The sequence below is a fragment of the Anolis carolinensis genome, chromosome 4 (assembly GCF_035594765.1).
Source record: "Anolis carolinensis isolate JA03-04 chromosome 4, rAnoCar3.1.pri, whole genome shotgun sequence".
NCBI classification, from domain to species: domain Eukaryota; kingdom Metazoa; phylum Chordata; class Lepidosauria; order Squamata; family Dactyloidae; genus Anolis; species Anolis carolinensis.
In genome coordinates, this window is record NC_085844.1 from 246,070,484 (window position 1) to 246,093,168 (window position 22,685).

General features: G+C 39.5%; 1 protein-coding gene across 3 annotated transcripts in view; it reads right to left on the bottom strand.

Annotated features, from left to right (window-relative positions):
- dnajc5 (DnaJ heat shock protein family (Hsp40) member C5) overlaps positions 1 to 22,685 on the bottom strand; it is an 80,886-nt gene that overhangs the window by 22,818 nt on the left and 35,383 nt on the right. For 2 of the 3 annotated variants that reach the window (XM_062979079.1, XM_062979080.1), the window contains exon 2: positions 18,988 to 19,078. The exons of the other annotated variant lie outside the window; for it this stretch is intronic. The gene's annotated coding sequence lies outside the window, so the exon portion shown is untranslated. The remainder of the gene's footprint in view (positions 1 to 18,987; positions 19,079 to 22,685) is intronic. 3 annotated transcript variants of the gene reach the window in all.

Here is a 22,685-nt window from a genome sequence, read left to right on the forward strand (position 1 = left end):
TCTTGATGCATTGCCAGGTGAGGTAACCGAGGCATCTGTCTGTTCGATCTTGTGGGATTCGTTTCAGTTTCTGCAACCTGATGATGTTTGACAAGATTCTTGGAGCGGTGAGGGCGACTACCTGTGCTCTAGATCCCTGCCCATCTTGGCTTTTAAAACAGGCCAGTGGTTGGTTAGTTGATTGGTTTGTGGCAATAATTAATGCCTCTTGGGGCAGGGCAAATTTCCATCCTGTGATGACTCATGGGCCATGTAGTCCCGTTCCTAGCGCTGTTGTGACAGATGAAGAGGAAAACTTGGGTTTTCCACTGTTTCAGCCAGAATTGGAACTTTCCCAGCCTGATTTGGAGCCCTTGCACCTGCAAGAGGTTTGTCTTCCAGAAATCTGCCAAACAAGCCCTGAGTCAAAATCTCCCCCATTTTCTCGCCGTAATTATTATCAACAACAAAAAGGAGTTCAGCAGGCTAATCGCAGAAGCCTGAGAATCGCAGCCAGGCATTCAGCTGATTAAGACTGCTTTCATGAGAAACTTTAGGGAGTCATGCATCTGGACACAGAGATTGACTTTCGGTTCTGGTTCCCCAGAGAAGTGTTCTTTGGTGGGAAAACGAGACCCTATTTAGGTTCTTTGCCCTGAAGGAATTTTGCGGAGTCAATTCGTCAGCTACTGGAGTAGGTTGTGTGTGGACAGCGCTACTCCCGTTTCCAAGCCTCGTTCCCGTTTCCAAGCCTCGTTCCCGTTTCCAAGCCTTCGTTCACGTTTCCAGCCTTGTTTTGCTTCACGGACCTTGCCTTGCTTCCTAGGACTCAGCCTTGCCTTCCAGGACCTTGCCTTGCTTCCCGGACCTCGCCAAGTATTTACCACGGATCTTGTCCCTGTTCCTCGTTCCTTGTTGCCTTGTATCAAGCCTTGTGTTTCAAGAATCAAGTTTACTTCCTAGCCTTACATCAAGTTCCTTGGATTAAGAACCTTGTCATCTCCCCTCACTTTGCTTGGCAAAGTGGGTGTTTCGGTTACTGGATTACAACTTTGGACCTTAATATTTTATATTGGACATTGTTTTCCTGGACTATAATTCACCTTTCCTGAAAGGTCTTCTTCTGAACTATATTCTACACTTATTTTTATTGCCTTTACTTATTTCCTTAATAAAGATATTAGATAGATTTTGGCCTCTGTGTATGGTTATTGGTGCTCTGCAGCCTGGGTCGTGACACATCCAGCCTAAAACAAGCAGTGGTAAGGCCTATTCTGAAGAAGGCCTCATTGGATCCGACCAATCCGTGTAACTACAGGCCAATCTCTAACCTACCATTCTTGGGCAAGGTCTTGGAGCGGGTGGTTGCCTCTCAGCTCCAGGGATTCTTGGAAGATACGGATTTTCTGGACCAATCACAGTCTGGCTTCAGGCCTGGGTTCAGTACCGAGACGGCTTTGGTCGCCTTGGTGGATGACCTCCGCAGGGAGCTGGACAGGGGGAGTGTGACCCTGCTGGTTCTCTTGGACATCTCAGCGGCTTTCGATACCATCGACCATGGTATCCTTCTGGGGCGGCTCTCTGGGATGGGCCTTGGGGGTACTGCACTCCAGTGGCTCCAGTCCTTTCTGGAGGGTCGTTCCCAGTTGGTGAAGCTGGGGGACACCTGCTCAGACCCCTGGCCATTGACCTGTGGGGTCCCGCAAGGTTCTATTTTGTCCCCCATGCTTTTTAACATCTACATGAAACCGCTGGGAGAGGTCATCCGGAGTTTTGGAGTACGGTGCCATCTCTACGCGGATGACACCCAACTCTACTACTCTTTTCCACCTAAATCCAAGGAAGCCCCTCGGATTCTGGACCAGTGTCTGGCTGCTGTGTTGGCCTGGATGAGGGTGAACAAACTGAGACTTAATCCTGACAAGACAGAGGTCCTCCAGGTCAGTCGTACGTCTGATCGGGGTATTGGGTGGCAACCTGTGCTTGACGGGGTTGCACTCCCCCTAAAGGCGCAGGTCCGCAGCTTCGGGGTCCTCCTGGATTCGGGGCTGACGCTTGAGGCTCGGGTGTCGGCCGTGGCCGGAAGGGCCTTTGCACAATTAAAACTTGTGCGCCAGCTGTGACCATACCTCGAGAAGTCTGATCTGACCATGGTGGTCCATGCCTTAGTTACCTCTAGACTGGACTATTGCAATGCGCTCTACGTGGGGCTGCCTTTGAAGACGGCCCGGAAATTACAACTAGTACAGCGTTCGGCAGCCAGGCTTCTAACTGGAGCGAATTACAGGGCGCGTTCAACGCCTCTGTTTAAGGAGCTTCACTGGCTGCCATTTACTTTCCGGGCCCAATTCAAGGTGCAGGTTATCACCTACAAAGCCCTAAACGGTTTGGGACCCACCTACCTTATAGACCGCATCTCCCCCTACGAACCCGCACGTTCTCTTCGCTCGTCAGGGGAGGCCCTTCTCTCGCTCCCACTACCCTCGCAGTCGCGGTTGGTGGGGACGAGAGAGAGGGCCTTCTCCGTTGTGGCCCCCCGACTTTGGAACTCGCTCCCTAGAGAGATCAGGCAGGCCCCTATCCTCCTCTCCTTCCGTAGGAGCTTAAAAACCTGACTCTTTCAAAAGGCCTTTGATACTTAAATCTGGTGTCGGACTGATCGATCTGCCCATTTTATAATAGCCCCATTCTTGAGGTGTTGCCAATGCTATATTGCACTTTGTCCATTTTAACTGTGAAATTACCTTCCCCATTTCGGCCCATTTTGGCACATTTTGCACGTTGCCTGGGTTCTATGAATTAGTCTCCAGTGTTAATATTGTATGTTTTATGTTGATTTTAACAATTGTTTTTACTGTAATTGATGTTTTTATTGGATAACTGTTTTATTGCTCTGTTTTGATATTTGATTGTTTTATCGGGCAAGGCCCCATGTAAGCCGCCCCGCGTCCCTTCGGGGAGATGGGGCAGGGTATAAAAATAAAGGGCTGTGGTGGAGGCTCCTTCTTTGGAGGCTTTTAAGCAGAGGCTGGATGGCCATCTGTCGGGGGTGCTTTGAATGCGATTTCCTGCTTCTTAGCAGGGGGTTGGACTGGATGGCCCATGTGGTCTCTTCCAACTCTACTATTCTATGATTCTATGATTCTAAAGTTGTTGTTATTATTATTATTATTATTATTATTATTATTATTATTATTATTATTATTATTACTGGCAGGTCCAACCAAGCCAGAGAGGTCTCAGTTGAGGAGTAGAACTAAGAGCACATAACCCATTAGCACTTTGGAGAAACAAACCAAAACAAAATCTATACTGGCTCGGTCGTCGCCCAGGATAAAAAGGACCGTGATGGATGCTGCTGATTCTGGACATCCATCGACAAGTGGGATACAGAATCAAAATACAAATGCACAGTCACAGAAACGGCAGAAATACACAATGCCAGAAAACCGCACTATTATTATTATTATTATTATTATTATTATTATTATTATTATTATTATTATTATTTGAAACACAACAAGATGAGTCCATAGTAGACACTCTGCTGGCTGTTGTGTTGGATCACACGTCAGACACTTCCCAAGTGTCTAGGACTGTGTGATGTATCGGCGAATAATGCGTGCAGATCCCAGTAAGGTGGCCTTCTGCAGCTGGCAGGTAGGGATTTTGTCAGCGCCAATGGTGTTTAAGTGCAGGCTAAGGACTTTAGGCACTGCACCCAGTGTGCCGATCACCACTGGGACCACCCTGACTGGCTTGTGCCAGAGTCTTTGCAATTCTATCTTTAAATCCTCATATGGTGTCAGCTTTTCCAGTTGTTTCTCTTCAATCCTGCTGTCACCTGGGGTTGCAACATCGACAATCCATTATTATTATTATTATTATTATTATTACGTACTTTACTTACTTAAGGAGCCCCGGTGGCGAAGTGCATTAAAGCACTGACCTGGAGACCGAAAGGTCCCAGGTTCAAACCCCGGGAGCGGCGTTAGCGGCCGCTGTTAGCTCCAGGTCCTGCCAACCTAGCAGTTCGAAAGCATGCCAATGTGAGTAGATCCAGCGGGAAGGTAACGGCGCTCCATGCAGTCATGCCGGCCACATGACCTTGGAGGTGTCTACGGACAACGCCAGCTCTTCGGCTTAGAAATGGAGATGAGCACCAACCCCCAGAGTCAGACATGACTGGACTTAACGTCAGGGGAAACCTTTACCTTTACCTTTACTTACTTTACTTACTTACAGACACAATTGTAAATAAGTTTTCTAGATGGAAATACCAAAATCAGTATGGCTTTATTATGGCCTGCAAATTAATTCTATTACAGAAGGCTACTTCTTCTTTCCAAAAGCAATGAGATTCTAATTTACTTTGATAGACCTTGTATTAATAGTATTCTGAATACTGGCCCCATGGTGACTACATAATCATAGGAATCAAGTAACAATGGTTAGCTCAGTTGCATCTCAAAGTATGGCATAGCTGAAAATAACTGTAAATCCAGAAAGAACCTATTCAAAAATCCAGAGCAAGAAAAACCTGCATTTCAGTGTGAGGCAAGCTTTTGCTGCAACACAGTGAGAAAACACATGAAACCGCACTGCCATCTGGTAAGTCAATAATTAGAACACATCTTAAGCATCACTTTCGGAAGCCTGTATTATATGTCAATTAAAATAGATGTAAAATGCTTAAGCACACAGCACATACATAGTTAAAGGGCAGCAAAATGTTCAAACATTATTCATAGTGCCAGGTATGAAAGGATGTATCAGATGGCTCAAGGCTGCAGAAATTCACAGCAGATGCAAAGTCTGTCTAATATGTTAGCGTAGCCTGAAAAGCAAATTCAGATTTTGCAGAAGCAATCTGACATTTCTCTCTGCCCCAGGTGGCTGGGAATCATTTCATGCATCTAGCATGATATATAGGTACTATCTACGCAATGAGAGAACAACTCCTGGGCATATTTCTTTAATCGTTTTAGGTTCAAAATTCCTCCTATATCCAATCCAGCACAGTTATTCTATTTACACCAAAGGACTTTGTAGCTCAAAAACCCTTCATAAGGAAAGTCAAGCATAAATGTTTATAAATATATTGGAATTGCCAAATTCACCACTCAGCAAGAACTGACTGGGTGGAGAGTCAAAATGTATCTTCCTACTACCTAGATACTATGACCAAACTCTAAAATGATAATATAGCAAGTTACAAGACTGTGAGCCTGTGGGACTGTTAGATAACCCACTCCCATGATTTCTTCAGTGCAAGGGTTATTAGTGTTGACAGCATTTTTTCTTATTGTGATTAGTTTTCTGTTCTGCCATTACATTATTTGATTTAGTTAATTACCATATATCAATCTCTCTGCAGCAGAATGTGCAAAGGTTTTCAAATGGCAAGTGCAATTAAGCATGGTGAAAATAGTCATTTGGTGAATGAATTTATAAAGCAGGACAGCCCCTGACAATGCAACTATAGAAATATGCTTTGGTTTTAGATGAAGAGTTTTAGTGTGTCATTTACATCCCAAACAGTAGTCGTTAAGTATGACTAGCTAAAGCAATCTTGTAGCATAAATGCTCATTTGAAGCTGGTTTGTTTCAAGGAAACTTAGGGCCCTTCCACAAAGCCATATAACCCAGAATATCAAGGCAGATAATCCACAATATCTGCTTTGAAGTGGGTTATCTGAGTCCACACTGCCACATAATCCAGTTCAATGTGGATTTATAACAGCTGTGTGGAAGGGGCCTCACTTACAGTTAACCACTATTCGATTAAACCAGGGGTACACATAAAAATACAAGGAATACAGTGTTCCCTCACTTATTGCTGGGGTTAGGTTCCAGGACCACCCACAAAAAGTGAAAATCCGCAAAGTAGGGACACTATATTTATTTTAATATTTATACATTATTTTAGTAGTTATACATTATTTTAAGTCTTTATCAACCAATCGTGTGTTGATAAATCACCTCCTTCTCCTCCTGTTGCCGCTTGGGCTCCTTTTCTCTCCCTTTGGCCTCTCCTTCCTCCCTTCCTTAGGCTGTAAATTGTAATTTTTTATGATTTATTATAGTCTTTTACAGTTTATTGAAAAACCGCGAAACAGCGAATCCGCAAAAAGTGAACTGCGAAGTCGTGAGGGAACACTGTACTCCTCAACTCTTTTTACCCATGTTGGAAAAGGGAGGGATGCATGAACCTAATATTTTCTGTGTATTATTCTGTTAAATATTATGCTAAACTACATCTTCAGGGACGGGCCTTTAAACAGCTCAGCCAGACAGGCCATGGGCCTCACCAAACTACAAACCCCAGAATTCTGCAGGAGGCAGAAATCAGATTTAAAGTAGATAAATGCTTAAGTGTGATGAGGCCATTATTTGAGAGACTGCCTCTTCCTGATGACCCTACCCACACTTATTTATTTCCAGCCTTTTTGTCAAAAATGCAATTTTAAAAACAATGTATTTAAAAATATTAATGTGAAACACACCAAAAGAAAACTAACTGTGAAACAGGCAGGATTAAATTTTAGGTACAGCCATAAATAGAGAGACAGACATCTACCAGAATATCATGTTTTACCACTTTACAATCCAGGTGCTAAAAAAGACGCAGCCTCCATTCTCCATGCAACAAAACTCCAAATGCAAGAATCCCACCAAAAGTGCTTAACAACTTGAGTACACACTGGCACACTCAGAAGGAGATAGTCCTTAACATATTTTGGATTCAAATAATTTCAGACTTGCAATGTTAGGACTAGCATGTAGAATTGAACACAGAAGTATACGAGTCATGGGGCACTGCAGTGATGAGACTTGATTACACTTTGGATTCTTTCTTCTTGTTGTGTTCCTTCAAGCTTTTCCAAACAATAGCAACCCTAAGATAGCCCTATCATAGGATTTTCTTGACAAGACTGGTTCTAAAGAGGTTTGCCATTGTTTTCTGAGGGTGACAGAGTCTGACATGCCAAAGGATCATCCAATGCATTACAAAGCCAAGTGGGGATTAAAATCCTGGTCTCCAAAGTCATAGTCCAGTCAGCAAGGCACAACTACAACTCATTTATTTCAATGCTTGAAATCTTCAACTGATAATGTTTATCTGTACAAGGGCTAATTTATCACAGTACCAGCATGGATGTGAGTCAGTGTGGATCTACTCTGTGACTGTCTGTGCCTTCAAGTTGTCTCTCACGTGATGATGATTCCATGAATTTCATATGCTTAGGCAAGGAATCCCAAAAGTGTTTTTTTTTTCTTTTTCAGTTTCTTCCCCCTATATATAGCCTACAGCATTTGGTGTTCATTGGCAGTCTTCTATCTAAGTACTAACCAGATGGGACCCTACTTAGCTTCCAAGATCACACAGGGCCTGGTGCCTTTTAGAGAATTTAGGTGGAAGTCACTTTTTAGAAAAGATGGCTTTCTGAAATGGGGGAGAAGATAAAACTGTGCAGCAATACCAAACCAGTCAAGCAATATTTCTCTAACATGTATTTCTAGAGAAATCACCTTTTCATTCTGCCTAAATTATTAAAATGCAATGGATGGGGAAAGCATTTCTTGCTCCAGCAGCCATTGTCATGGCATTTTAAAGAAGGACAGCAATTGCACTACTGATAAGGATATAACTGCATGGTGCCTAGGAGCTCAGCGTCACAAACCCTCCACCATCTAGCCATTGTATTTTAGAAAGTATGGCAACAAGTTATTTTTCCAAGTACTGATCAGTGCTAAAACAAATACTTTCTTTGGGCAAAGCTCAAATCTACAAGAAAATATAATTTATTATTTTTATTGATGACAGAATCTGTGGACAATTCAAACTTTAAAGACATTTACAGCAAAAGAGCAAACTTTCTTGCATGAAAGTTATCTGGGGAGAGGGCAAATCACTAAAATTTCTCTCCAAATTTTGAAAACCTGACCCTTCCCATTATTAAGCCCACAATTAACTATGCAAGACCTCTGACAAAGCCAGGAGATCACCACCTTTCATTCCTCAGCAGTAAATACTCTGCAAGAAGACAGACTGCCAGCTATTTTTGGATTAGGTCATTTCAGAGAGCCCACACTAGATTAAATAGGCGCTTGTGAAAGGTATTTTAAAAGCGCTCGGCTCTCAGCCAGATTAACTATCTCTCTTCAATTCCATGAGCTTATGTACTTTTAAGAAAATACGTTAAAAAACAAAGCAAAACTCAGTTCTATATTTCAAAAAAGAACTGGGTTCATGGCATACCAGAGGCAAATCAGCAGATGATGTATCCTGGGGACAGGCAGAGCCCACCGGGAAATAAAACTTGATAAGACGTGGGGAAATGAAATTACAGGAGACAAAAAGGAGCAATATTATCTTGCAAAAATGTATTTCTCCATTCAAGTATGACATTGAAAATGTGTCAAATATTAATGCAAGTTCTGTCTAAAGGAAATTTTTCACTTCCATGTGGTCAGAACCATGTTTCTTGAGCTTGACGGTTCTACCTGAAAAATAATACTATTATTTAAATAAAACAGTCAATTCTTGGGATCCAGAAACCAAAATGAAAATCTTGGGATGCATCTTGCTATAGAATGAATCCACTTTAATTGTCTTGGTTCAATGCTAAGGAATCATGGGGCCTTAAGTTTGACAAGGTCTTGTGCCTTCCCTGCCCAAGAATGCTGATAGCTCACCAAACTACAAATCCCAGGATTGCATAGTATTGAGCTATGATTTAATAGGAGCTCCGGATGCAGCTCCTGAAGCAGATTCTACTTTTACTTTGACTCAACACTAAGATTACAGTATTATATGAATCTAATGAGCGCACTAATTTTGGCAAGGTAATTTAGCCAAAAAGGTGAGCATTAGATTCGAGTAAATAGGGTACTTTATGAATTACACTGGTGTACAATGGTGGATCTGATTTTGCCCCCAAGTACACATGACCATTTTTATAAACTACAAAATGTCAACTAAAGTAACAACAGAACAATATTTGTACTTCTAACTACTTCTAGTAGACACTGGAAAACGCTGAAGGAATTGAGAGATTTTGCTATGCAATAAAGGCGAAATATATATAAACAATAATATTTAATGTTCATTAGAAATAAGATGTAAACTTGCATTGCTTCCTAGCTATGGAGAAAAACTACAAAATGTTGGCTTCAATAATAAGAAGGTAGGTGATACTGAATAAGCGGGGGGGGGGGGGTAATCTAAGAAAAATGCAGCAGCAGCAAACTGAATTGGATAATGATGCTGAAATTTCCCTTTATGGCAATTCCAAGAAAATATTGTACATCCTGAAATATCAGTTTCGGATTAATATCTGCCTGTTGCATTGATGCATTATTGATCTGTTATCAATGAAACATTAATGTGACAATAAGCTGACTTTGATTTATGTGATGGGGATGCTTTACTATCCAGATATTTTGGTTGGAACAGTGGTTGAACTGGAAAACACAACATTTTGCACAATCCTGAAGGTAATACAACTGAAAACGACAAATTTCTGACTCACATGCTTTTTGCTGAAGGTCTCCCCCCCCCCCCCCCCCGGTGTCAGGAGTGACTTGAGAAACTGCAAGCCCCTTCTGGTGTGAGAGAATTGACCATCTGCAAGGATGCTGCCCAGATGTTTTACCATCCTGTCGGAGGCTTCTCTCATGTCCCCACATGGGAAGCTGGAGCTGACAAACAGGACCTCACCCCACTCCCCGGATTCGAACCGACAACCTTTTAGTCAGCAGTCCTGCCCACACAAAGGTTTAACCTATTGCACCATCAGGGGCTCCGGTGAAGGTTAGTCAATGGATTATTATGGTGGAGCAGGGATTCAAACCTTGATCTCCCAGATTTCTAGTTTAACATTCAAACTACTACACCATGTCAGTTTCACATTATATCTAAACTATCTCTGACTGTATTTCTTTTTAAATCGCACATACACTAGATTACAAAGTAATTACAAGTAATTCAACATACAGCAACATTTCTTCTCTAAGATCATAAGCATGAAACCAAAACTTTTCAGATTTCCCGTCTCAAAAGGAAGAAGTTTCATGAGATAGGAGCAATGTCTGTTTGTTAATTATACTAAAACCTATCAAAGGGAAACCTGCAGTTATACAGGCCTGAAAACATCTTTAACATATCTGAGGAAGGAATCTGAGGATACAAAAAACTTGCTAAAATACATGAATGCCTTGTGCGATCCACCAGCATTAGCGTTCGCTCAAAAGGTTGACAAACACAGGCTCTTGTGCTTCATGTTCTAGGATATGCTCTCATACCCTGTGAGGAACTGCTTCATGCTTGAGAAGCAACACAAAATACCCTGACAGGATGTCCATATTTTATTTCATAAATCCCAAGAATACATAATAGATAGAGCAACACTGAACCACAAAGGACGCTCTTTATTCTCTTGAGTTACAAACTGACACAGCCTGAACAGCACTGTTATGCTAGAAATGCACAATCAATTCAGACCATCTTTGGGAATTTTGTCTCCATCCCAAAGTTGTTCCATCTCTGTATCATAAATATTCCCAGGCCAATGATCTACTCCAAGAGGAAGTGGAAAATTCTCTGATGCTTTCTGGCATCACCTCCATCAGTTATGTGGTCCTGTAAACTACAACGTTTGGGGGAAAGTTCCATTGCTGCCTGCTGCACCAGCTGGAAAAGTCCTATCTAGTGACAGTGTTGGGCTAAACAGGCATCCCGCTTTTCGACAACCTATTCTTGAATTATGCACAGAATTTGTATTTTGACACATAATTCACTCTTCATCATGTTTACATGACGTTTTGTGACCACATGCTATTTTTTCCCTTTAATCAACTCCATGCTATCTTGTGTACTTCACAGTGGATCTCTTCTGTACAGTACTGCTTATAATAATTTATATAATGGATTATTTACAGTTTTCAGCAGTCAAAATGAACTGCAAACTAAAAAGAGAGACTGGTCTCTTGCTGGTCTCGATTTCCTCACTGCTAAAGAATATGCGGATCAAGAATAGGTTTCTACAGTCACCTACAGACTCATCACAGAGACCCTACAACTTGGAAGGCAGTCATACTTGGCTACGAATGGCAGCCTATGAGTGGTCCCTCACCAGTCAAATAAGTTTGGGAGGGGGGCTGACTGACTTAGTTGAGACTGTTTCCACCCATTGCAAGGATGATGGCAATGTTAATGTCAAATTATAATGATCACCAAAATAAATTAAAATGAGAAACCTAGAAGACTATTATTTTTCACAGGTAGCACACTGATTGTGTACTGGTGATATACAAACAAACACATATACACAAATATACTGGAGAGCAATTATATTATTCACCAGAAACAGCCTTTTTAGTAGTTCTACTTCACAGGTCCTATTGCTGTTCAGTATCTTGAAGGAGACTGATACACACTAACCAGCCATCTGTTATGCCTTACAGCTAGAGAGGATTCCCTTGAAGTGGTTTCTCTCCAAAGGCTATGAAGAAAGGTAATCTTCTGGATTAAACAGCATCACTCTTAACTGTCTGCAAACCAAACTCTATAGGCATCTGATCAGTCAGCACAGTGGGTGGGGAGTCACATATCTAAACTCATCTTGGCCCATCTTTTTCATTACATCTCTTGTTGTTGTATGGTTTACCCAATGTTTCAGTGTACATTGTCAGATTTAATTTAGATTAGCAATCATGTCTGCTCTGACTTGCTACAGTTATTCCCCCTTTATCAGAGAAATGCTGAACATCTGCTCTTCCATTTTAATACCTGGCTTTATGATAGTAGCATCACACACATTACCATCTAGTCTGGTTGCCGAAAGAGACGGGGGAAATCTCTGAAGCTGTCAGTCATACTTTCCACACATTTTTCTCCACAAAAAGGCAACTCAACATCCTGAAATGATCGGGTTGCTAGAAATAGCTAGTTATAATTCAGTATTCATGCAGTGGATCTGCATGTTTATCATGAAAATGCAGCACTTAAATAAATACAAATAACAAAAATGCCAATGTACTGATCCCTGTAAGCAAGATCTCATCTCTTGAAAATCATGTTGGTGGAGACAACAAAAATGGAATCCAGGTTCCAAATGTGGGCCACAAGATTTGCACTTTTCCCACCCTGTTATAAAGAAATGCAACTAATTATTTGGTTAAACCGGATTTTAAAATTTCTGTCCTCCATTCATAGACCATGTTTACTATAAAACTAGCATTATATCTCTTTTTCAAGAACGTCTTAATTAGTGGAGAGAAGTTATTACTGGCTAATTTCACCACCTCCCTTTTTATTGTCTAATTTTTACCTAGAAAGGATATAATGAGTCAGTCCACTTTTGGATATGTATTCTTTCCATTCGAAATTTTAAGGAATTGGTTGTACTAAATGTTTTACATAATAAAGATGCTTTTAAAAATGCAACTCTAAATGATCTCAGGTGGCTCAGGAAGTCTTGGCAATCAACATCCATATCTGTGCCAGGAATATGACATAAATTATTAGAGTCTGAAAAAACTACTGAAGTAAGAGAATTTTAACACAACAAAACACCATCTTTCTAAAAAACCATGCTACATATTAAAAAACTAACATGTGCATTTTTAGAGTTCATCACAATCTCTTTAATAGCTTCACAAACGATTTCAGTCTGAACACTCTTATTCAATCGACCTGATCCATCTGAAGCCCTAACATCCATCAAATATGAATTTACATAGTAGGCTGAGGTCTATAACCAATGAGGATCTTCAGCAACAACAGATGTGCCGTTGCATTGCTATTATTCCACATCAAATTCTCCTAGTTTTGTACGCCTACACCTGAAGATATCCTTACTTAATTAAGGAATTGGTGCATATTGTTCTAAAATAGCAATCACTGAAGTGAAATAATAATAATAATAATAATAATAATAATAATAATAATAATAATAATAATAATAATAATTTAAATACTATTAACAATGCTTGGCTACTTTAAAAGTGCAGGAGTGATAACAAATATCTTTTGGCCTCTGCCCAGATAACAAAACAGTATCAAAATATTAAATTTAAGACCACAGATGCCTGTTGGATGTTATGGAACTGGCTTGTGTCTCCTGCAATTTTGATTTGGCAAAGCCTTTTGTGGCTACCTTCTTTTTGGCTTTGCCACAGAGGACCTGAAAAATGGAATATTACCAACGTCTGTCCTAACAGACAAGAATATTATATCTTGAAGCGAACAGGAATTAATAATGATTACTAGTGAATTAGCTGAGGGTAAATGGATTAAGTATGGGAATATGTAAAGCAAGAACCAGGAAAAGATAGCATAGAAAACTAGAAAAAGAAGGAGACTAGTACTGACTTTGTTCTTTTTTTCAAGTACCAGATATTCTTTTGTTGGGAATTTGTAAGGAATTTGCGTGTTTGTGTGGGTGCTTGTGAAGAAGCAGGCCTGAAGAAAATGGAGGCAAAGCATGATATGGGATGGACTTGACAGATGAAGCGAGGATCTAACAAGGCATATCTAATCTGGCAAGACGAAACGAGGGTTCAGTAAGGCATATCCGAAATAACAGTGGACAATAAAGTGTGCAGGTGGCAGCCCATAAGTCATATAGCCTGAGATGTAGAATGTTTTGAAACCATGCCATAAGAACGGAACAGCGCATTCATCAAAAGGAGGACTAACTTTAGGCTATAAAATGCAGAGGGCTTCTGTGATGTCTCATGGGCCTTGTAGTCCCGTTCCTAGTACTATTGTGACAGACGAGGAGGAAAACATGGGTTTTCCACCGGTTCAGCTTGAATCGGAGCCTCTCCACCTGGAGGATGTTTGTCCTCAGGAAGTTAACCAAACAAGCCTTGGGCAGAATTCTCCCCCGTTTTCCCGAAAGGACAATTATAATAGAGATAGAGGAGTCAGGGAGGCTAATCGCCAGAGTCTCAGAATCGCTGCCAAACAACTAGATGATTAGGTCTGCTTCCCTTGGGAAATTCTAAGGAGTCATGCATCTGGACAGAGTTGGGTCTCGCTTCTTGTTCTCCAGGGAAAGTGTTCTGTTGGCGGGAAAACAAGACCCTATATAGGGGTTTTGCCGCAAGGGGAACCTTGCGGAGTCAATTGTTCAGCTTGAGGAGAGAGATCGTGTGTGGACTTCGTAACCCCAGTTCCTTGTTTCCCGGATCAAGTTTCCAGCCTTGCCTTGTTTCACGGACTTCCTTGGACTTTATTCATGCTTCGTGTTTGCCTCGTTCAAGTCTTTGATCTAGCCAAGAATCAAGTTTATTTTCCAGCCTTGTTGTCAAGCTACATTGGACTTTAAAGACTCTGTCATTTCCCCACACTTTGCTTGGCAAAGTGTGTGTTTCGGTCAAGTGGATTAAAACTTTGAACTCTAATATCTTATATTGGACAATACATTTCTGGACTATATTTGACCTCATCTGAAAGGTCTGCTTCTGAACTATATTCTTCACTTGTTTTTATTGACTTTATATATTTCTATAATAAAGATATTAGATAGATTCTGGCCTCTGTGTAAGGTTATTGGTGCTCTGCAGCCTGGGTCCTGACAGCTTCAAAGATTCAGCACACTTTTCCAGAACAACGGCAACAGAGCGTTCATGCCTGCTCGGAGAACCTGATCACCTCTTCGGAGCAGAGTCTGTGTGTGAGAGTATGGATGTATGAATGTGTGTATTGATGAGAGCTCTCTCTTGATGTGATTTCGATGAGATTCTGATGGGATTCTGATCAATAACTGTTACGTGAAATGTTTTAAAACCAAATTTGGTCTCTAAAAGTGCCTCATTGATCTAATATACATCACGATTCCCTAAACACTCTGCATCAAAAAAGAACAGGAATCCTTTGGGTTCATAACAAGGTTATTGTTCAATAATTTTCAATGTGTTTTTAAAGTTGTTTTATTCCTTTGTTTTTGCTTGCTAACTTTATACCTGCCATTTGTTTGCATTGGGATACTTTATTATTTATAATTTTAAAAATAAGTAAATGAGAATACTACAGAGTCAAAAACAAAAATCTATCTATCCAGACTAGCAGCCTGTTTTCTTAAGATGTTCAAGAAATAGGTATTCAAAGCCTGCTACAGATCTACAAGACTGCATATAGCCATCATGAATAGTAAACAGTGACAGGCATTGCTTTCATAAATCTGTTTGCTTTAAGTCGATAGTCACTACCACATCTGGATGAAGTGCATTATAGTAACTACAGTCACTTCACTAGGTGCAGAAATGTGTCTCCAAAAGGGGCCTGCAGGAGTGCAGAAGTCCATTATATATGCATTTGCAATTTTCACCACAGATTTTATTCACAACAGATGGAAACTTGTAAACTAATAAGCATACAAACATATGTGAAAGCAACGAACTACACTTTGTTTCAGTGAGTATCTTCAACATTGCCAACAGCAATAAAGCGCACAAGGCAAAGTAACTCCTTTCCACTTTTCCTGAATGACTGGAAAGCAATTTGATAGGAATTGTGATATCACAACGACATCACAAAATGGAAAAGGAAGAAGAAGCAGCATCACAAGGAGAGAAATTCCGAAGGTGCTTGACAACCACACTGTAAATTAGCATTTATGATGAAATGACCGGTACATCTGAAGCTCAAGGGTGGCCATGAAGCCCCAGAACATCTAGTGATGAACCTGCAGCACAGATCCACAATATGTAAGGGCTTCTAGAAAATGACAACCACAAGCGGTAACCCCCTCCCAATTCATAATGCATAGAGGTAGCAATAGAAATAGATGATTGCCTAAGAGAAACAGGCTGATGATAGAAAAGAAAGAGCACAAGGCAAGTGTAATGTATGTATGTATGTGTGCATGAGAGGGGGGGCATAATAAACAACAGATAAATGGCATTGGGTATATATAAAACAGAGTTAAGGGGGCACTTGATCAGTAATAGGGAAGTGTGATCCTATATGGCCAACTGCAGAGGGCTCAGGGGCTATTTTTCAACCCTGCAGTCTCCTGAAGGGGGACATCGTAACGCACTGTGCATAATGCAGTTTCTTTTTCAGACAATTAGATAGGTTTGGGGTTGTGTTGGGAAAGTTTTGAAATGGGTTTCTCCCGCTTTGGGCAATATTTAGGGGTATAAAATAACACAGATTTGGAATTTGGGGGCTTCAGAGGTTGCAAACAGGGGCCCCAAGGTCCACACCACGGCTGCATATTCCCACCCTGATGCGAGAAGGATACCAAAACTATCTATCTTTATATGATCATCAAAAGAAACACTTGCATGCAACAATGGCCTAACACAAAGCAAGTTTACTCCGAATAAACTAAGTGTCCTTATCCAGCATCAGAAGAAAGGGGTAAAACAAACCCTAGTCTTCCCCTGCCCTGGAGCTGGAGAAGGGAATGATCCCCCACTTCCTTTTCCATTCCAAGGCTGGGAGTATCACACTTTACATGGCATGATATAGTAGCAGACATGGTAAGACGAACTGTATTCAAAGCATGAGACTACCAAAGATTCTGCTCCCAATCTCAAAAAAGTCCACATTTTTGTTTTTTGGAGAACGGTATATCCTTCTAAAATGCAACATCTTAGTTGGTCCTTGTGTCTTATTTCAAAACTACTAACATTCAAGAAGCATGTTCACCAATGATGCACATTAGTGATCTCAATGCAAAGTCCTCTGGTACCACACAAATAAAAATTCAATGAACAAAAGAGTATGAATAACATATATAGGAATGTTCACGCTGGATGAAATAGGGTTCTGGGTCTTTACCCAACCATGTGTGTCAAAGATGACTTTTACCATACAACTGCCTTATCCATCGATTTGATATTCACAGTTTCAATTATCCATGTTTATTATTATTATTTTATTATGACACAGCAAACAAGATAGATATGCTGGATTTCATATCACAAAATCACAAGTTGAACACTTCCCATTATTATTATTATTATTATTATTATTATTATTATTATTATTATTATTATTATTATTTTGTATTCCACCCTATCTCCCCAGGGGGGCTCAGGGTGGATTCCAACATACAATGGCAAACATTCAATGCCTCTATATAAAAAAAAAACAAATACCGACATAAAATCCCAGAAAAACTCATATATGAAAAAACCCACATATAAAAATAACGTTAAAATTTCACATCAAATTAAACCTAACATCCATGAATTAAATCTAACATCAATAAATTGAACCATTTCAAAAATATTCCCTCCCAGAAATGTTTGTGGACCTCTTTAGGTCCTCCAGTGCAACTCTACTGTATGCTTCCTTCCCAAATATAGTCAAAATATAGGTCTCTCTGGTACTCACAATTTTAGGTATCTACAGGGAGTCTTGGAAAATATCCTCCATAGATATGTCGGTCATACTGGAATTTTCCAGTCCAGTACACCAGGACTTTGATGTATAGAGGAGTCTCACTTATCCAACCTTTGCTTATCCAACGTTCTGTCTTATCCAACACAGTCTGCCTTTTATGTTTTTGCAGTCAACGTTTTCAATAGATTGCAATGTTTTGGTGCTAAATTCATAAATACAGCAATTACTACATAACGTTACCGTGTATTGAACGGCTTTTTCTATCAATTTGTTGTAAAACATGACTTTTGGTTCTTAATTTGTAAAATCATGATGTAATTTGATGTTTAATAGTCTTTTCCTTAATCACTCCCTATTATCCAACATTTTTGCTTATTCAACGTTCTGCTGACCAGTTTATGTTGGATAACTGAGACTCTACTGTAATGTGTTTAAAAAAACACTATATACTTGTTGGGAGTTAGGAGATCACAAGCACTACTGACTGAACGATGTTTACTCATACTAAGCAGTAGTGTGTGAACTAGAAGGATTAGATACAAATCCTTCCTAAAGCAAGTTGAGACATATCCTAAAGTCAGCCAAGGATGGTGACTGTTATTGATAGAAACTGGGACAGGAGAGTTTGGCAAAGCCAAAACATCAACCTCAAATTGGTTAATCTTAACCACAAACTGTTCAGCATACTACTTTTAAAGGACTATTATTCTAAAAGATATTGTCTAATGTGTGCATAGCACTCACTACCCCTAAGTCTTAAGAAATTGAACATACCAAATCTGCTTTGTAGATTCAAAGCTACTATTACATTAAACACCACAATCTCCTGCATTTGTTTACAAAGCAAATGTTGCATCTTCATTATTACTGATTTGCTAAACTGTGTACTTAAAAATGTTATGAAACAATTTCACCACAAATTCCACTCTTAAGCAAATTCCAACCTCTTTATGTTCATACAAACTATATTAGATGTATCATCTTGTAGATTAGGAGCACTTTATCAACAGTAATTCATTCTCTATCCAAAATTGCAGATAGGCCAGGCTGAAATTACAGTAATAAAATTTAAAAAAGACTTTTAAATTAGTATCTGAATAAAATAAAACAAAGCGATAACAATTCAGCAATGTGACTAATAACAAAACAAAGATTAATATCACATGTCAGCATTACTAAAAGAGGAAGGCTGCATCACAAATGAATTGACTCAATCCATGAAGGCATAACCCCGAGTTTTCAAGACTTTAGCAGGGTTGTTGGAATCCGAGACACTTTGAGGTGTCACATTCACAGGGCTGCAATATGTTGAAGTTAACTTGATGGCAATTAACAAATAGTGTCACTGCTGGATTATACATCTACCCATCTGCTTCATACTAATTAAGAACAGTACTTTCAAGGTAGAACATTTCAAGGTTACTGTGCTTATGTGTAAATCTAGCCTACCTAGATTAAGGTGAGTAGTGGCAACTAGAATGAGTGTTCACCCTCTACTTTTCGCAACTCTCATAATACATTTTTAATATCTCCACTTGCCACCGATCAAGAAAACCAAATGCTATTCTGCTTCTCCTCCTTCGTCTTCCATTGACCTGACGTTTTTCAACTCAAAGAAGAGGCTAAGAGGCTTCACTTGCCTTAACAAATCCGTCCTTATGAAATAGCCAGCTGGATCCTGGATGTGGGATCCTAAAAAGTCAGCCTTCAAGAGTCCAGAAAATGATTTACCTATGGACAAGACACAGGGAAATCACAATATATTAGACAACTGAGTGTGAACCATGCATGAGGGCAGAATAATAATAATAACAACTTTATTCTTGTATCCCACCCCATTTTCCCAAAGGGACTCGGGGCGGCTCACATGGGTACCAAGCCCAAAATACACCACAAAATACAACAAGGTACATTTAAAACATATAAACATATAAAAGTCTGTGTGAAAGGTAACATATTTTAACAATTCAGCTAAATAAATAAGAATAGTTTTCATGCTATACAACAAATTCAAAAAGCTTTTACTTTTCATCAGAAACATGATGTTAATATGTGTCACCAAGTCCTTTCTAATTTATGGTAACCCTGAGACAAACTTATTCTGGAGTTTTCTCAGTAAGGTTTGTTCGAAGAAGGGTTGCCTTCACCTTTTTTCTGAAGCTAAGAAAGTATAACTTGTCCAGGGTAACTAAGTAGGTGTCCATGGCTACGTTGGGATTCAAACCCAAGTCTCCAGAGCCATAGTCCAACGCTCAAAACTACGGTACAACAGTGGCTGTCTATTTAATAACTAATTACTAAATTCAGGTTAGCGTGCTTGCAATATAACTATTTTGTTCACTCAATGCTAACATTCAAATTCAGTGAAGAAACATTCCATGCTGTTTTTGGCAAAACTCTTTTCATGCAAAAAGTTAGCATAAACCAGTTATTTCATTTTCCAAGAATTCAGATTTTTAAATATATTTTAAGGTGAATCTTTTTCTTAAAATTATTAGCAAAAAAGAGCCTAGATCAAACATAGCATCATGAATAGGAATTATAAAACTTAAAAATGATATTCTATTAACAGCACTTTATGGAAACTAGAAATAGCTTGGATCTATCCTATTCTACTGCTTCTTAAACTGTGAGTCCTGACCTAAATGGGGTCCCCTTAGCTCAATGTTTTTCCCACAGTAAAAGGTTTCTGAATGCCACCTAGACATTTGCATGAATCGGTCAGCAACAGTGCAATGTTTTATAGTGGAAATGCTTCAGCTGTACTTCATAAAAAAGAAAATCAGGCTGTTTAACAAGCCTTGAAAATGCTGATTTATTATGTTTGCAGGATCTACATGTAAAACATCTGTGGAGATGGGAGTAAACCTCAAAAGGAATAACAGTTTAGATATAAATGCTGAGATCACATTTGTTGATTAACTTAAAGTTAATTTGAAATGGATTCAGATTAATTGCTCAGTATGTACCTTCCTTCAAAGGAAATCTATATTCCTGAAAATAGTCATTCAGAGATGTAGGGTTCATATACAAAAAGAACTTCTTTTTTAGCTTAGTTTTTAATTCAACCCCTATCCCCAAAAGGATTTATATGCAGGCTTCTTGCTCTTGTTCCAATGTTTCAGAAAAAGAGTCATTCCCCAGAGGGGAAAACGCTAACACTGCCATGGAGAGTGATCCATCCCTGACCATTGCCACCATTTTCTGACATCCAGAAAGGCTATACGTGGCATCACAGCAAAGTATACAAAGTCAGTGCTTCTCTTAGTTTCTCCCTGAACAGATTAAGTTCTCACCTTTCAGTAACTCTACTCAGAGATATTTCCTTGTTTTAAAAAGTTGCACTTATATTGACTCATGGATACATCAATCCAGGTTTTCGGGGTGGAAATTTGACTAACATTTTTGGACTTAAATATGAGTATGTAAATTAATTAAAGTTGATATTCTTCACTGAAGAGATGTAAGTGTATGTAAATCAAATGGACCCTGAATGCAGTTTCATGCATGTCTTTCATGGAATAGGAGAAAGCAGGGCTTAAATGAACCACTACCACTGACACCTTGCTCTGTTTTCACAATTAACATACAATGATACAAATTCATTTAGTTACTGAACACACAGAGACTTACATCATGTAAGGGACACAGACACTCTCATGTTTTCTTCATGCTTATGTATGTCTTTTTGGGCATGGCAGAGATTTGTGTTCCTTCCTCCAAATCACTCAACTCACCATACAGCTTCTAAAGCCAGACACATCTCAAATGTCCATGCTGTGCCCTGTTGGTAGTGGGCAGAATCAGAAAAACATCCAACTATGTCCTCATTGCCAGATGCTAAATGATTACATCAGCTTTGAGATTCATCGAAAGTCGCAGTTCTGCTGTAATTTAAATTACGCCTGGGTACAGGAACATAGCTAGATGCTTCTCTAATGCTGCTTGCTCCCCACGAGCTAAATAATAGCTATGCCAGGGACCAAAACTAAGAAAACTAAGAAAAGAATCTAGCAGTAACTAAAATGTTTAATGAAGAGATACAAGAAGAATGACTATTTAGAATGGTCTCCCCACTACAAGACAGAAATGGAAGCCATAGTTTTTATCTTTTTTGGATGTGAAGAGTGGCTAGGAATGAAATAAAGCTGTATATAGCTGACTATATAATCCTTTTGTGTAATTCAGATACTCTGATTACATCTCCATAAACCACATTTTCCACAAAGAGCAGATTTAATGTATTGAAATCCATTTTCTTTGAAAGGAACATTTCAGGTATCAGAATTCAGTAACCAGTCCTTCATTTTTCAGTTGTCATAGAATGCTTTAAAATACATAAAACTACAAATTCTGAAATACTACTTTATTTTTTTAACTGCATCTCATCATGTGCGAGACAGACAATCAGATATATGAGAACTGCCACAATAGATTGACAATAGCAAAACTTGGTGTTCAAAGCTAGTCTGACCTTTAAGATGCCAATTATGTTTCATTATATTTTTAAAAATTAATAACCTCAGTTAAAGCCAGTGGGGGGCTGCAAGATATGGTGGCACCTGCATCACCACTAAACTTGTCAATATATCTGCTCTCCGGGTACAACTCAGCTAAAATAGAGGAGAGGTGGTACAAGCACAGTAAATACTTTTCAAGCCCTAAAGATGACCCCAACAACAATTCAACATAACTCAGATAACCGGCTGATCATTGTGGGATATTGTTTTTTCTGATTCTGTCCACATTCAGTTAAAAGCAGAAAATCTGGTTATGAAACACCACAGAATTTGAATTCATTTCTCCAATCACAACATTTACTTCCTATAACAAATCAAAGTCAACTGTCTTCTTGGTGTCAATCTGTAGCTTTCATAAACCATCCAATTAGTAGTAGTGTTGAAGAGCTTAAAATAATTTTATTTGTATATCACCCTCAGAACAGTCATGATGGCTAACTACATATGTGGCATTTGATCGACAGCAATACAACTTCCCCTATCTATATTACTGTTGTAAGAAAAAACGCAAAAGCTGGGTTGCAGTTAAACATCAAGAAAACCAAAATGATGGCAACCAGACAGATTGATAACTGGCAAATAGAGGGAGAAAACGTGGAGGCAGTGACAGACTTTATTTTTCTAGGCACAAAGATATACTGCAGAAACAGACTGCAACCAGGAAATCAGAAGACGTTTACTTCTTGGGAGGAGAGTAATGACCAATCTCAATAAAATAGTAAAGAGTAGAGACATCATACTGGCAACGAAGGTCCACATAGTAAAAGCAATGGTATTCCCTGTAGTAATCTATGGATGCGAGAGCTGGACTTTAAGAA